Raw genomic sequence first — 14289 nt, forward strand, 5'->3', positions numbered from 1 at the left:
AGCTTTAATGACCCCCCCCCCCACCTCTCTCTCTCTTCCTTTCTCTCTCTTTCTCTCTCTCACTCTCCCTCCCCCCTCCTCAACTGACTATAATGAATTGGGCCATATAACGTCTGCCCCTTTGACGTTGCTGTGAGAAAGCAGTTTTCTAATTTCAGATTTGCTAAATATTATTCACCCAATGAAAAAAAAGGATGCACTATGTTAGTTCCACCCATTAAACAGAGAACTATTTGCATATGTATGAACAAGTCCACATATTGAAGAACAAAACAGGAGGAAATAATATGATTATGATTCAACATATTCTGCATCACAGCTGTATTCACAAACTTCACAAAAGTAATACATTCAGTAATGATGGTAGAATGTAAATGTACTCATCATTGTATGTCTAATGCTTTCAAATATGACTTTGTGTTATGAATCAATCTCTGTCTATTGATATTCATTGCTGAGCCTTGCCAACTTTAAAGGCTAGAATATAGAGAATCAAGACCAGAGCATGACATTCTTCATTCGATCAAACTGTCCTGTAGCCAGGCATTCTATGTCATTGTCAATTATGGACACGCTATCCTTTCTGAATACAGATGTAATTGCTTGCCACATAATATTAGCATTAAGCTATAACATAAATATTATTCTCTGAAGGTCTGCTCTCGCCTTGTTTTGCATTTCTCTGGAATCACTCCTGGCTTGTCATTGTTCTCCTATTAATTTTCAAAGACAATGAGCTGTGACAGTGCCTTACATTTCTCATATCAGCCAAGTGTCTAACCATCCAATCTTGTTTCCTCTCTGAGGTCATTCCATTTTACTGAGAGATGCTTAACTTTTAAAAACACAACTTAAAATATGAAAGCTCTATCGTGTTTAAAAAAAAAAAAGTTTGAACAAAGTGAATACAAATGTAAGGAAAGTCATGCTCACTATCATGTTTAGAGATATTGAAATCAAAAATAAATTTTGATTGAAAATTACACTTTTTTGCAAAAAAAGCAATATGAGTTGCTATTATTTTACAAAGGGATTATAACTTGTTGTTTTTATTACTTTCAAACTTGACAAATAAGAATATACTTCTTTTTTTCTAATATATGGGTTGCTGCTGCTGCTAGGAATTTGCATAGTTCTAAGTAGAACTTATGATGTTAATAATATAATTTATAGTTCAGAGCATTTTACAGTTATTAAATATTCAAAGACGCATTACACAAAATATCCTAATCCATCATTCTCATTACGTAGTAATACAAATCGGGCTAAACTGATTAAAAGTCTAACTTCAGGTGTTTTGAGTGATGCTTCCACTATGTCACCGGGGCTGCCATTAACTGCATTGTCAATGTTTTTGATAGATTTGGTAGTATTGCATTAGCATTGCGTGTAAAACAGCATATCTTATCTATTCTTGACTCTTAACACTTCATTTGTGGATCTAAGAGTAAAATATAACAAGTTCTAAAGCAGGAGAGTTGCCCTTGGAGTGTGGTTTTGGAGATTAGACAGCATTTCATTAAAACAAAAACAATTTCCCACCCATTGGTGAAACACATTGATGAAACAACACATCAGGCTTTCTTCTCACTGTTAAACTACCAATATGTTAAGCTGTTTATCTGACCGAGCCTTGATGAAAAAATATTAAATAAGGCTAAGATTTAGTGAATATTTGTGTGGTTGGCTGTATTCTAATCACTGAATACATGTGCCGATATCTTATTGGATTACACAATGCCGGGCGGGTACACATGCCAACATATTGACAAATGTTTTTGTATCCTGCACAGAAGATAGAGAGAAAATGTTACTAGATGTAATAGGGTCCATTTGTATTTTGCTCTGACTCCCAACTTAATACTCATCTCGAAAGTTAGTATATACTTTATTTGTTGTTGTCCTCAACATTATCAGTTGATATTTGTACATGTATTTGTTATTTTTGATCTGGCTTCAGTTGATCAGGTTTAAACAGAGGGAAAATCAGGTAATGATCATGCCGCATCTAGTGAAACTATGCTCTCTATTTGATTACAATAATTATACAAAGGAACCACAATTACCTAACAGCCCTGTACTTTGTTCTGACTCTGTCTGACACTCGACAGCTTACCTCAAACATTGCGTTGGCAACTAGGGATTTCACAATACTCACAAACAAGGTTATTTACACGTATGGTGCAGTAACACACCTGACCGCTATTGCACTGGTGTTATTTTGATTAAAAAACATTGTCAGATTTCGCCTTTTGTGAATCCTCATTTGCACTTCATGAACAAGTCAAATATCCATAATGTATGTAATGTTAATTAAGCGGGAGTCTACATTTTAAATTTGGTATGCAGATGTTACCTACAACTGCCATACCAAAATGTGTAACTCTCCACTGATCACTGTGGAACTGACAGTGTGACAGTGACAAAGATATATTGAGCACCAAGGGAAACAAAAGACAAATCGCCCTTCACATGATCTGGACATTTTGAAGTTGGAATCATCTGCTTTGCTTTTGCTATATTCCCTCTTAGCTGTAATGGATGACTACACCATCAGCTAATGACTTGGTGCACTATAATGACTTGACACAGCGAACAGGAGATGAGGGTATCCAGGCCATCAGTTTTAAGACTTTAAGAGCTTTGGCTCCATGCTTTGCAGTTAAGGTCAGCACAAGTGTGAATGAAAGTGTGGATGTGTAGCACACATTTCTACTGACACACTCACATGAACACAGTCAGATAAACAGATACAGCTATATTACAGAATGATGGCTGATAAGGATATGGATTTTATCTTTTTTTAAAAGAAGTAACCTTTGATTAACCTTCATTATCTTTCTGTGACCATAAATAATCCACTTTCAGTTAAAGGTCCTTGTTTGAATATGACTCGTCATTGTCCATATTGAACGATAAAACAAAGTGTCAACAACACCATGCAGGATGTTTGTCCCCTTTAACAAGTAGTGATGGCTTAGTTTGTGAGATTAAGGAAGGGCTTAACAATTAACTGGGTGATTGCTATGCAGTATGCTGTTAGCCTATCATGATGATATTGAGATTTATGCTGACAGTTTAGTTTGATAAATTAGAGAGGTGCAACCATTTAAATATCAAGCTGAATTGTTTACATTACATGTTTTTTGTCTATTGACGAGGAAAACATGGTTGGGAAGCTCTTAGTGAGTTATTGATCTTGAAAACAAGAACATTGTAATCAAGTAACCATAATGAGTGGTGCAATGACAAGATCACGGTCTCTCACTTGTTTCCCATGGGGACCAATGCTTGACCTGTTTAATGAAAGCAAACATTAAGTACCGTAGTCATTTGTCAAATGTTTGGATTGAAACAAGTCCGGCCTGGACTTACAAATTGTATTAGAAATGGTGATACAGTAGTGTATAAAACATTCATAACTTTTCAAACTATAGAGCATGATGTAATGTCATGAGCTGATTATGTGATTACTTGTATAATTTTTATGATAAAATGGTTAGAGGCTGTGGTGTATTGTCAGCAGCCTGAATTGATTTGAGGGATCAAATAAGACTCAAAATTATCAGCATCTATGATTACAGGCCCATTATTCAAATCATTTATCTAATCAGAGGACGCCTGACTGTGCGAACCCAACAAAACAAGGCGGATGACGACTAATTGGCTTGCTGTGGAGATAATATTGATGGGCAGCTGGGCAAAGACTGTGGTGGGGGTCGGTATCTTCATCTGTAATTGATAGTGACCTCCAGTAGATGGAGGTTTCTCTCAGTTTTAAAGGGTCAAAAGCGGACATACATTGAGATTATTCATTTCCATTTTAGTGCTTATTTTCTATCTTCTTACGTACTTGATGATGACATAATCCCATTATATAATCAGCAACTGAGGATGAACTGAGGAACAAAGCAAATGAACTAAAAGATAAATGAAGATAGCCATGGGCTTTTTCTTGTTTATTACACTCAGTCTTATCTCATAAATATATCAAATAAAACATACGTGGGAAGACATTAACCAAGTGAAGGTTTGTGTTTGTATACCTCTGGGTTTCCCTCACATCATATCCAAATCTCCATCCCTCTATGATTTAAAGGGGGGTATACAAACCCCAGCTGCGGCTCCTTGAAGCATGTGTTATGTGATACAAAGTTTGCTTCGGTAAGCACCATCAACTGCTCAAACAGAAAAATCAATATGCCATATCTTCATAATGTGCCCGTATTTGCAGCTTTAGAGGTGAATGTTTTAGTTGATTTATGGATATATGATTTATACTGCAAAAGGAGCTTTGACATGCTTGCCATGATGTTGCCAACATGAGGATATTCATATATACTGTACATTTCAAGTGAGAAAAGAAATGATGAATCTGCCTGAAAAGGGCAACATGGGGAAAGTAAAGAGAGTGTGTTTCATCATTTGAAGGAAATAAACTGTGTTCCAATAAATCTGGGGTGGCTTTTGGAAGCAGCATGATCTTAAATCGCCTTTAGTTTTATGTTTTTTCTCCAATCACAAAAAATGCTCTGCCCTGTGTAAATTGGGCAGCCATCATAAAACATGTTTCAACCTTCTTTATTGGACACAAGCCGGCCCCCAACAAGTTTGAAACTTTAATTTAATGTTTGTTCTATTTGTTGAACCCCCCAATGTTTATGTCATGCCATCTTTCATATCTGACTCAGGTTGAGCTGAGTCAGGTTGAGCTCTTCACCTAAGTTTTTCTAGGACAGCAAAGCTTTCATTGCTGTTGGAGTAAAAGTAATTGGCACCTAACAAATACCAATAAAACACTAGGGACTGGCCTTTGCATAGAGACATGTTTAAAAAAACAAACAACACACATGACCTTATAATGCCCTTTTACACAACACGATAATATTAAGTATAAATCCAGATTCTGTAGGCTAGGCTCTTTCTTATTGCCCAGTTTCAGTGATCGTGTCACCGCTGAAGCCTTTTACTTTTGTTCTCAGTCTTCGTTCAAGGATTGATGGCTTGAACATTATTTGTATTGACTCTGTGTTTTGACCAGAAGAAGAACTGCTCCTGACTCTTTAATTTGTTGCACTGTTCTGAGAACTGTTCTCTGTAAACTCTGCGCCGTAGTGTCCAAACATACAAGGTGAGTGGCTGCATTTCAGATGCCGAAGCCCCATTGTAATGTTGTAATAATATGCTATATGAAGGTCAGTAGACATTTTGACATGTATCTATATGCTGTGTACATGACAAAGGTGATGCAGGAAGAATTGAGACACCGTTGAAACGAATGACTTAGAGTCAGTGACATTTGGTTAATATATAGAGAAGAAGGTTTATATGAAAGATTGGCAAATAGATATATATGTGTCATGCAACACAGCAGTGAAATATGCAATAATGCCAAAGCTGCAACAGACCCATTTTAGATCTCCGTCATCATATCATCCCTAGCGAACTAGAGCCCAAGATATTTGAAATCACTGGTGGTAAAGTTCCTTCCCAACTTAAAGAAAACATTTCACAATTTCCGGGGCTCACCATTAACAAAAGTAGTAGAAAAGAGGAAAGATCACCAAAGCATACCATTTCCACGCTTGTGTGAAAGACAGAATTAATAGGGGTCTAAATCGCTTCCAGCTATGTCCAGAGTGAGGTGTTCCCTGTTGTGACACAGAGTCAGTGATTTTTTGCCATGTCACAACACACAGCGGCCACACTCTCAGTGTTAGACATGCTTTTATACAGAGAAAACATCAGAATTCTTCAACAGCCACCGCGGTTTGTAGCTACCTGTCACAGTCAGTTTTCCACCCACATCTGCTGGGTTGCTGTGTGGGGCGGCTTTCCATACACAGTATTAAATTGAATTACATGTTCCAACATTTTTTTCTTAGTGTGTTTCTTCATGCATTTGTGCTCTGGCTCTAATGTTTTTGGCTTCAGGGACTACATCAAACAGCGCCTGTGACTCGGCTCTGTCTGCCAAAGGAACTTTGTTCTGCTGTCAGATGACGCAGAAATCCCAGCGAGAGCCTATTTTCAAAACACAGCTCTCTGGAGCGGCATGCCCCCACTTTTGATAGCCCTGACTACCCTGGCCTATTGCCTCATCCCAAGCCAAATAAGCCTGTGTACATCCTTCATGTTTCCAATAGTGTCTCATGTTGGGATAAAGCAGAGCAAAATACAGCGAACAGAGGAGTCTCTGATTTACACTTGTACATTTGAACAAAAAATGACTGTTGCCTTTATCCCTAGTGTCCCCACTGCAAGGTAAGAACACCAACCTAGAACTAAATACAATCAATTAAAAAGAAGTAGAACCAAAGACGGATGGACCTTGTGATACAAGCACTTTGTGTTTAACATGTGAAGCATTAAGTCCTACATCGAAAACTTTACATTCAAATTACTTTAATTGTGCACATACATTAAAGGTGACCTATCATATAAAATGCACTTTTGTACGTCTTTTATACATGAATATGTGTCCCCGGTGTTCCAGGGAACTCACCAAGTGTCAGAAAACACAACCCTCTCTATTTTCCTCCATACCCAAATCTCTTAAAAAGGGGCTGCAACGGATCTGATACAGACTGATCCAGATTTGAACACTTCTATGACGTCACAGAAGTGGCGCTACGGCTATTGGGCCAACTCCACCAATCAGGAGGAGACAGCCACGGACATTGCCATTCGAAAGCGCTTCAGACGCTGTAGTACATATGCCAGGCCTGTAGATGGTGCTGTTCTCACAGAATCAGCCCATGAAAAGACTGTGTTAAATTGAGCGAAATGAGGAATGGTTAAAATGCATGTTTGGTATTTTGAAAAATAAAAAGTATAAATATGCCTTATATAGGTATGGTCCTACACTATATTATTCAAATATAGCATGATAGGTCCACTTTAAATGGTATTTACTAGCAACTCACATGCAATGCTTACGTACTAAGCTATGTTTTACTTTCCTTAAAGCAAGGTTAAATTCAGCCAGTGATTTTCCACACAAGTCTGCATCGCTCTTTCAATTAGCCATTAGAAGTATGGGCCTTCTGCTTTTCAGTCCTAATGATGTCATGCAAATGTGCTTGTCATTGCTCTTTTTGTAAAATAAATAAATATGCAGGTACAACCAAGCAGACCATAACAATTGACTTTGAAGCAGCAGCAAAAACAGTTTATAGCAACATCATGTTTTTGTAATGTAATGTTTGAAAAATGATTAAAACGGGTTATGTGTAGGCTTACGAAAAAGAAAAAAAAAGATCTAGTGTCAGTGTACATTGGAGCTTTATGTCTCACCTTGATAGTAATAATTATTTGCACAATGTTCGACAAACAGGAAGACACCGATGTTCATTACATACACTGCGGTGGTTGACTCAGGTCTTTGTCTTTGTCGTCTCCCTAATGGTACATTCATAATTTAACACAAAAATACATGGCATATTTAAGGATAACAATATGCTCATTGTTTGTATTAAACATTCTATCAAAGATAAGATTCATTGGTAACAAAGTAATATCTTGTAATATGACGAAATATATTATACTTATATTAAGCATTTTTTCATTATGATAATATTATCCAAATTGTGTCTTCATAATTGTCCCACTACCGTTATGTAATAGTTAAGTTGCATAATTATTTGGAATTGTTTTAAAGCAGGATTCTGATGACATGAACTAATTGTTTTTGCTTTATAATATCCTTGTTTTGACAAATTGAGGGATGTTGTGAAGCAACACAAATACATTTACTGTGGACTCTTTCAGTGAGCAGAATGGTAAGCTCATTTTACACAATGACATGTCAAATGATGTACAATGGACCTTTCACCATGAGCCACAGAACAGCCTCTATTATATCATCATGCTCCATCAAAAGCCTTATTCATCCAAGACATTTTGACATATCACAGCACAGAAAAAGCAAATAATACATTTGACCCTCCTGTTACCCTCAGATTGACTTTACACCCTTTATCCTGTGGGGTCAATTTGACCCCAGTAGTTTAAAACTCAAGACAATGATCATATTCCAACATTACCCCAACCTTCCCCCCCACAGACCCCTTTATAAATCCATAATTCCTATTATGTGACTATCGAAAAATATATAAATCACCATCAAATCTCACTGGTTGAAATACAATGTTAAAGTAAGATATTTTTGAAGTTGTTAAAGGACCAATAACTAAAGCAGAGGGTAGCTTTTTTTGAAAGCCCTTTTCTGACATTTTGACATGAAATGTCCATGACTGCTTTCGACACACATACAAACTCATCAGCAATGTAAGATATTATGTAAAGGCAAACTCTTATTTAGTATGAACCAAAATAAAGTATTTTAATTTGTATCAATAGAAATCAGTTACAACAGTGATGACTTATAGAAAATGGAGGAGCGTCACCAGCAAATGCTCATGTTGCCTTGACTTATTTCCAACTATTTTCTTACAGAGATTATGGACACAATGTTTTTAAATCAGGTCCCTTTTCAAATATTAAGAGAAACTACTGAATGCTTCCTCTTCTCTTCATACAACTTATTGGATAACATTCCTAACAATCTTTTTCTGTAAAGGCCTGAGGTGTAGGAAAGTATTTGTACAATAAAGACGATAATCCTACCATATTGTCATACTAGCAAAGCAGTGTAAATACGGAACCGTGTGCCCCTAGCTCAGTGTCTTCCAAAAGAGGAGTTTTTTCAGACTAATATATACCTATGTTGAAGAAATGTCACCCGGTGTAAAAGTATGGCTCTTTTTTCTCTGACAGTGGAGTCTGGTGGCACAGAGGCATATGCTATCGCAGGCTCTTGCCACACAGACAGGACTTTGTTGGATACAATAATTGCTGTTTTTGGACTCTTGAGGGCCATGGTTGAGAATAATAAAAAGACACAAATAATACAGCTTTTACATTTATGCCAGGCTTTGCTTTGCCACATGCAGCACACATACATTGATTAAATACCTTTTTAAGCGGAATTTAGAAGTGAGGTCAGTGTCTGTAGCACCTGATAACATTAGTGACATTTGCTTAAACTGGGACCCAAGCATGTGAAAGTGCTTGTGTTTGAGTGTCTGTGTGCGTAACATGCATGCATACATCATGTATTGCCAACAAAGATAAGACTTCATTATTTACTACATTCCCAGTATAGATTAAACATTTGCACCCCATGCAAAGGTGAAACCATTCATAAACCTTAGAATGAAAGTGATATTAGTGCTGAGCGGAACTAAAACAAAAATATAAAGCCTCTCACTCTCCTGCTAATAGTTGCCTGCGGGCTAGATTCCAGTCCAGGTAGCATGTAATGTAATTGTTTCACAGATCATGATGTGTCATGTTTACACACAGTAACAGGACAGCCCAAAAAATCTGCAGTAACACAAGCTTTTAGCACTTGTGAATAATGTATTGCTAACGTTATTTTAAGACCTACATGTAAAACAAAACTATCAATCGCTTAAGCTTAGTGTCGTGCAACATTTATATTACAATAGGGATGTCATGTGAGGAAATCCCCACAACACATCTCTGTAATGACTGGAGGGGGCTGTTAAAGTTGCCCTTTATAAATCCCCACAGGGTCCTCAGTTCCAGTCCATAGACCAGTGACTTGGTCAGAGGCAATGACAGGATAAACCCTGTTGCCTAACATGCATGTCTATTGGTGTGTGATGAAACTAGGCTACCTTTAGGAAACATACCTAACTTAAGGGAAGACACCGAGTGCAGTGTTTCCCACAGAATGTGATTATATTTGTGGGGGCACTGCACCTCGACCCCGGCAAGGAAAGCCAAAGGCCCCTTAACCTATTTGGGTATAATAACACGCTGCAAACAGACATTCATGGTACAAAAGGCCTCTTTAGATAAACTAAAGGATGAAACTCACGAGTATGTTCTCATTCATAACACTCCGTTCGATGTCTCACTATGGGATGTGCCTCAACGCGTATGCAAACAGAAGCATCAATCTCATTACGCCAATCCTGATTGGCTGGTGATCTTGACGTCTATGTCAGGGAATCCACCCGCCCTATAAGTAGCTTGCGCTACGACGCAGCATCATTCAAACACCTCTTCTCGCTTCGGAGCACATCTCAAAATATCAGTAGCCGGGCTAGCTTAACTGTCCACAGACTGAAACACAAGCTAACTTTCGGTCGACTGGCGCTTGCCGGCTACTCTTGCTTTGCAAGAAGATTGAATTGAATATTAACACACCAGTTAATATTCAAATCTGCCACGCCGTTTTTTCTTTCGGAATAACGGTAAGGTTTTGATTTTTCTTCTAACGGTAACGTACCTGTTACTAGTTTATCCCTCCACGCCGACACCCCGGCAAGCGAGGACGGATTATTCTCTCCCTCACACCAGAGGAGACGGAGATAAAAGATATTAACACACCAGTTAATATAAAAAAATCTGCCCGCCGTTTTTTCCTTTAGAAATAACGATAAGGTTTTGACTTTTTCTTTCAAACGGTAACATACCTGTTACTAGTTTGTCCCTCCACGCCGACACCCCGGCTAACGAGGATGGACCCTTCTCTCCCTCACACCGGAGGAGACGGAGGCTTTGGGACTCGGCTCTGCGGCTGCGGGTTTAAGATTTAGAGCACGGACTCACACCAGGTCTGCTCGTCCTGCCTTGGGCTGGAACACGCCCAGGATGCTATCGATGCCCCCGGTTCGTGCGGACATTGTGCCCGCTTCACCATTAAGAGCCTCCGCCGACGGCTAATGAACCAAGCTAGCCTGTCGGGACAGGACCTGTTCATGTCTGTTGATTTGCCGGCCGGCAATCGAGACATGGTGACGACCGCAGCGGAGGTTGAGCCCCACGCTGTGTCGGAGCCCCGTGCCGTGACAGGCTGGGGCCCGGCGGCGGCGAGAGCCGTGAGAGCGGAGGGTGATGTCCTAGAGCTGGATTATATGGAGGAGGATGAAGAGGTTGCCTCTGAGTTCCTCTTATCCGACTCAGATGAGCACGAAGATAACATCTTCGTTTCATTTGCCCAGGCTGCCAAGCCGGAGGCGATGTCCGCTCCCCCGGGCGAAAGCACACCAGCTTTGCCCTGCCTCAGTATGGACTTGCAGGCCATGTGCCAACGCGCTGCGTCCAGCCTGGACATCCCCTGGCCTGGAGTGGCCAAGGGGACCTCCAGATCTCGCTATGAGGGGAAGAACTTGCCCCAAGCAGCGAGGATGAAGAGGCAGCTTCAACCAGTCTTTCCAGAGATGCTGGGCGAGGTGTCGGTCTCGTGGAGAGACCGCCCTTTCAGCAACAAGGCCCCAATCCAGGGTGCCTCCTCTTTGGACTGTGAGGACATGGAGAAGCTCGGCCTGCTCCGCATGCCGCCCATGGAGCCGCTGTTGGCAGCCCACCTCCAACCCGCGGCTGGCTTCGGCACTGAGCAGGAACCCCACGCTGCCGTCAAAGGCAGACTGTTTCCAGTCAGCAATGACAGAACGAGCCTATAAAGCCGCAGCTTTTTTTCCCGCCAGGGCGCTCAATGTCTCCTCGCTGCTGACCGCCTACCAGGCGGAGCTCTGCGAGGACGTGACGAACAAACCTGAGCCTGCCGTGTGGGACGAAATCACAGCAATCACGGACATTTGCCTCCGTGTTCAGCGCTGTGCGATAATGGTGGTACAGGAGAGAGCCAGGTGGCTTAACCTGACGAACCTTCCAGACCGGGAAAAAGAGGACGTCTTGGACATGCCTATTGTTCCCGAGGGCATATGTGGCACCGCTCTGGCTTCAAAGCAACAGCGCTGATAATCCAAAAAGAAGGAGGATGAGGCTCTCCGGCTTTGTCTTCCCCGAAGGGTCCAGCCACCGCCTTCAACGGCCCCATGGCAGTCCTTCGCTCAGGCTGCCTCACGTCCTGCCCGTTTCAAGATCCCGAAACAGCAGAGGCCACAGCCCGCCACGGGTCTCCAGCCCAGACTCGAGGCGAGGACGAGCTGGCCAAGAAAGTCTCCGGCAGCAGCCGCTCAGGCACAGCACAGGAAATATCTGAGGTTCGCCTTTCAGGGTGTCTGTTACGAGTACAGAGTACTTCCCTTCGGTCTGTCTCTCAGCCCACGAGTGTTTGTACGGTGTACGGAAGCCGCGATAGCCCCGTTAAGGCAACAGGGTATTCGCTTGGCAACTTATCTGGACGATTGGCTCCTTCTCGCACAGTCGGAGCAAGAGGCTATTACGCAGACGAATGTCCTCGTAAAACACCTGCTCGACCTGGGTTTCGTAATAAACACAGAAAAGAGCATGTTGTCCCCAGCCCAGACTGTACTCTTCCTGGGCCTACGCGTGAATTTGGTGCCCTTTACAGCCCGCCTGTCAGCAGAAAGAGTGAAAGCCTTCAGGGCTTGCCTCGCTCATTTCCAGCCACGCAAATATGTTCTCTTCAGATCATATCTGCGGTTACTGGGGCTCATGGCGTCAGCCATCCTGGTGGTACGACTGGGATGCTTACACATGAGGGAGTTTCAGCGCTGGGTAGCTGCCCTCAGACCGGACCCCGCGCGTCATGGCGGAGAGTGATGGTCACTATGAAATGAGTAATGGCACTGCGCCACTGGCTGCACCCGACTTTTCTAGTACGGGGCGTGCCTATGGGTGCTGTCCTATCGCGGAAGGTGGTCACCACAGACGCATGTCTGACGGGCTGGGGGGGTATATACGAAGGTCGACCTGTGAGGGGTCTCTGGAGCAGAGACCTCCAACGGTCACACATGAATTATCTGGAGCTTTTAGCGGTGTTCCTCACCCTGAAACGCTTTCTGCCTTTTCTCAGAGGACATCATGACCTCGTGAGGACAGACAACACGACCACAATATTGTATATAAACCGCCAAGGGGGTTTGCGTTCTCTCCAGTTACACATGCTGGCACGCAAACTGATCTTATGGAGCTGCGGACGTCTCCTCTCTCTGAGAGCGACGCACGTACCAGGAGTGATGAACCTCGGGGCAGATCTGCTGTCTGGACTCTACATCCAATGATTGTGAGTCAGCTGTGGGTGCGTTACGGCCGGGCCGCGGTGGATCTGTTCGCATCAAAAGAAAACGTTCAATGTCACGTACGCACGTTTGGCCTCCGGTCCTCCTGTACGCGTTCCCACCCCTGGCTCTGATACCCCCAACTCTGGCCAGAGTTAGAGAACAACGCCACACACTGATCCTGATAGCTCCGCACTGGCCTGCAATGTACTGGCTGGCGGAGATATATCAGCTGCTGTGCGGGCAGCCGTGGCAGCTCCCGCTACGCAGAGACATACTGTCTCAGGCGGGGGTGAAGATTTTTCACCCACACCCAGAGTGCTTGGCACTATGGGCCTGGCCCGTGAGTGGTATAACCTGAATACAGTGGGGCTCCCTCAGAAGATGATAAACACGATTCAGAGTGCAAGAGCTTCCTCCACCAGGTCCCTCTATGACTGTAAGTGGAGGGTGTTTGAGGAGTGGTGCCTTCAAAAGGGACACATCTCTTTTCAATGTCCTGTCGGGGTGATTCTATAATTTCTACAGGACCTGATTGATAAACACAGAGCTTTCTCTACGATCAAAGTCTACCTGGCTGCTATTGCTGCATGCCATGTGGGCTTCGAGGGAAAGACGGCTAGCCAACATCCCTTGGTCTGCCGTTTTATGAAAGGGCCTCGCAGGCTCCTCCCAGTTTCCAGGTCACTGGTGCCCTTATGGGACTTGACAGTGGTTTTAGATGGGCTCACCCGACCTCCATTTGAACCCCTGGAAGAAGCTGACATGAAACACCTGTCACTGAAGACAGTGTTGTTACTGGCTCTGGCATCTGCCAAGCGAGTCAGTGACATTCATGCGCTCTCTGTACATCCTTCATGCACTCAGTTTGCCCCGGGGCAAACAAGAGTGTTGCTGAAGCCCAACCCTGCCTTTCTACCTAAGGTGGTTGGCTCATGTACCCCCATTGACATTGAGGCATTTCCTCCGCCGCTGTGTTCTCTGAGGAACAGCGGCCGAATTTGCTGTGCCCAGTCCGTGCTTTACGCACCTATATGGACAGGTCAAAAGAGTTTCGATGCAATGACCAACTCTTTGTATCCTGGGCTAACCCTCATAAGGGGAAGCCCGTTACCAGGCAACGGCTCTCCCACTGGATTGTGGAAGCAATTGCTCTGGCTTATACGAGTCAGGGTTTGCAGGCACCAACGGGCCTGCGTGCTCATTCTACTCGTGGACTGGCTACATCCTGGGCTTTGTTCAAGGGTGTTTCCATCCAAGACATTTG

The 14289-nt window shown here is 42.6% G+C and overlaps 1 protein-coding gene across 4 annotated transcripts in view; it reads left to right on the forward strand.

Moving 5' to 3' along the window:
- The window catches only part of ctnna2 (catenin (cadherin-associated protein), alpha 2), a 314859-nt gene that overhangs the window by 189400 nt on the left and 111170 nt on the right, over positions 1-14289 (forward strand). The gene's annotated exons all lie outside the window — the stretch shown is intronic.

The sequence above is a fragment of the Notothenia rossii genome (genome assembly GCF_949606895.1).
Source record: "Notothenia rossii genome assembly, chromosome: 1".
Classification (NCBI taxonomy): domain Eukaryota; kingdom Metazoa; phylum Chordata; class Actinopteri; order Perciformes; family Nototheniidae; genus Notothenia; species Notothenia rossii.